The sequence below is a fragment of the Trachurus japonicus genome, unplaced genomic scaffold (genome assembly GCF_045865225.1).
Source record: "Trachurus japonicus isolate A0001 unplaced genomic scaffold, Traja_1.0 AP031020.1".
NCBI lineage: Eukaryota > Metazoa > Chordata > Actinopteri > Carangiformes > Carangidae > Trachurus > Trachurus japonicus.
Window position 1 is genome coordinate 1,418,430 of NW_028221153.1, and position 3,662 is coordinate 1,422,091.

Below are 3,662 nucleotides of genomic sequence, written 5' to 3' on the forward strand. Positions count from 1 at the left end.
GCTATTGGGGGAAACCCCCAGCGCGCAGTGCGCATTGATCCTTTTTTCCTTTTTGGGGTCAAACGGATCATGTGCATAATTAACTGCAAAACAAGCAAATACTTCATATTAATGACATATAACGTTCATTATGCTTCTAGCCTGTCTAGCCTCTACCTGGTCTTTTTTACTAAACTTAACCAACTCCTTTCTTCATTGCCTAAACCCAACCAAAGCATCTCCCTCAGTCAGCTGTCAGCACGAGCGGTGGCTGCAGCAGCCTCGCGCCCGTGTGAGCTCAAGCCGGCTTCAGCCGTGCTCGAGCGGAGCAGGGGGGGAGAAAAAGAAAAAAAGTGTATTTCTATTACTGTGTGGAGATCTCCAACAACGGAGTCGGGGAGAAAGCAAGTGGGACAGATCTGCCCAGTCTCTGAGCAGCGCACGTTTCACAGACAAGCCACAAAGCAGAATGTAAACAACGTCACGCGGTTCAGCACCTTGGACAGCTGCGGGGGGGAGGAGGGGGTGTCGGAGTAGCGGTGTTTCGAAGTGGGGCTATTTCGGAACAGCGGGGTGTCGAAGTGGAGGGGTGTCGGAATGCAGAGCTGTCCCCGTTGTTGTCATGTATCCATGACAACGGACTGTTGCAGTCCGTAGCAAAAGACAGTCGGTGTTTTTACGATGTTAAAAAATGGACTAAAGTAGTTGAATCCACATGTTTAAGGTTAACTTTCACCTCCGGGGAGGGTTAACAATGGTAGAGTGGAATTCGGCCCGACAACGCCCCTTAGCCGTGGTATAATGAGCATATACCACGGCCTGTCGTGATATATTGCTTAAGTATTGCATAGAATGTTCGTGTCAGAGTGGGAGACATCATCAGTTAGAGTGGGAGAAAGCCCAGAAAAACTCCAGATTTTTTCTCTTTCCACACTCGGCCCGGCCACAATTTACACTCTACACACATAATTTTTTCAGAATTTGTAAAACAAACTTGTTCTGTCTCTCATCATGTGCTCAAAATATCAGAGTGACTTACAGAATTTACAGAATCAGCCTCTGAGTGCGGCCACGTCTGTCTCTGCTCCTCATTGATTCCAATACAAAGATTTTCTGAGAGAAGCAGAACGGACCGATGTCGAGAGGCAGAAAATGGCTCTTTTTCTCCACGTTTCTGTCTGTCTCAGCCTGCGGGGGCCCCTATCGCCGTGGTAACCTCTTTGATCCTCAGGCCAGAGCTCGTTAATTTCATAAACAATCCACCTGGCGCTCGTTTAAATGTTTATAAACACAGACACAGCTAAATCAGACTGACACAGGATGCAGCTACTAACTAACTATGTGACAAGTCAGTCACACACACACACACAGACTCTAGAGCCAGCTTCATGTGATTACAGTCACACACACACACACACACACACACACACACACACACACACACACACACACACACACACACACACACACACACACAGACTCTAGAACCAGCTTCATGTGATTACAGTCACACACACACACACACACACACATCAAAACACACAGGTAACATAAATGCGCGCGGAAGCACGCACTCCTCTCCCACACTCTAACACAGACAGGTAACTTCATGTGATTACACACACACACACACACACACACACACACACACACACACACACACACACACACACACACACACACACACACACACAGGTAACCTAATGTGGTTACAGCTCCTCCATATCAGTGCTTATAGAAAGATGATCATGTGTCTGTCTGATCAGCTCTGTCTTGACCTTAAGATCGTGGGTTTGATTCCCATGTTGACAGAGATGGCAAATCCGGCAGTAGCCCCGCGGCCCATTCAAAATTTCCCCAGAGGAAATTTTCTAGTTATTAATGTTGTCTTAAGAAGCTGCAGTTTAAACTGCATCTGTCCTTAAGTCTGATTAGCTACTTTTTCCTGATGAGATTGTGGTTTTGAAAAGGACTAGCCCTCTGCAATGAGGGGTGTCTCAAAGTGTAGCTCACTGGGTTGAGCAGGTGCCCCATATACAGAGTTATTCCCCCTCTATAAATTAAAAAGGTGGGCGGAAAAAGCCCCCCAAAATACTTAAAAACAAACAAATCCTTGTGGAAGTGACAGCTCCCAACAGTGAGTGTGCCAACAAGTTAAAGTTAAACCATTTTGTTGCTAATGAAACAACTTACACAGTGGCGGCTGGTGGTGAAATTCGTTGGGTGGGCTAATAAATAAATTATACCCATTTAATGGTTAACACAGCAGTTGCTAAAAGTTACATCCCATCTGACTGGCACAAAAGTATAGCAACTAACTAGGCCTACACACTGCATTAAGTAGAAGGGTCTAGGGGCACTGCGTGGCGCAGTGGTTAAGGCGGCCGCCCCATGTAGAGGCTACAGTCCTCAACCCAGGCGTCCCCGGTTCGATTCCCATGTCGGGCAGACCTTTCCTGCATGTCATTCCCCCTCTCTTTGCCTCCCCCTTTCCTCTCTATCTCACTCACTATCAAATAAAGGCAAAAACACCAAAAAATATACTTAAAAAAAAAAAAGTAGAAGGGTCTAGTTAAAAAAAAAAAAAATGCACACACACACACGATGATATTGCTCAATTAAAAAAAAAAAGACGATATGCTTATACATATATACCCAGCTCATATCGACGGCCTTTCTGGTATGATGTTTGTCGCCATGTCATTTAAGTCTGGTGCTCAGCCGTCACTGAACTTACATCTATTTGTTTATGGTGGTGGTCTGTAGCCTCGTAAACCCGCCTCTCCCGGAACTGCATTTCATTTCATTCTGAGGGAGAGTCTGGGCTCATCCCCGCTCCAAGCGTCTGGGGTGGGCGGGAGCTGGGCGGGAGTAGTAGTGTTGACAGACAACCCCATTCAGCCAATCAGCAAGTTGGTGTAGTGACGGGGCTTTGCACCAGTCGGTCCCTGATTGGCCAACGTGCTGTGTCAATCACAGCGGCGACGCTGATTGGCTCTAAGGCCTTCTGAGGGTTTCAGTCCAAATGCTTAGAATGGGGATGAGGCCAGACTCTCCCTCGGAATGAAATGAAATGCAGTTCCGGGAGAGGCGGGTTTACGAGGCTAGGTGGTCTGCACAAGGGACTGATAACTCCTTAAAGTATTCTGTCCTAATCTATAACCAAGCAATTGGTAATACAAGCACAGAAAGAAGGAAATTCCTCCTCCTGAGCTGTGGTTTCAACTCCTTGATCATTAGGGTCGCGAGTTGTACTGAATAAATTTCAGTATAAGCAACATATCTTCATCTGAACCTTGCAAAAACACTACAGATGTCATGGTCTGTGTCTCTGTGTCTGGTCTTGGTGTCTGTTTCTTTGTGTTGAGTTGTTTTCTGTTTTATTTTGAAGTTCCTGTCTTGTCTTCCTGTGTTTGCCCTCCTGGTTGATTACCTCATGTGTCTCACCTGTGTCTAATTGCACCACCTGTGTCTCGTTTCCTCGTGTGTATATAACCTCTGTGTTTCCTTTGTCTCTTGTTGGTTCATTCGTCTTCGTCTCGTCATCGTCACTGTGCTGTGCTGTGCTGTCCTGTCCTGACCTGACCTGACCTGAGCCTAGTGTTGTTCTACGTTCCTTGTGAGTCATTGGTTCTGTTTTTGGGTTGTACTTTTTTCCTTTGATACTTTGATGTCCAGGACTT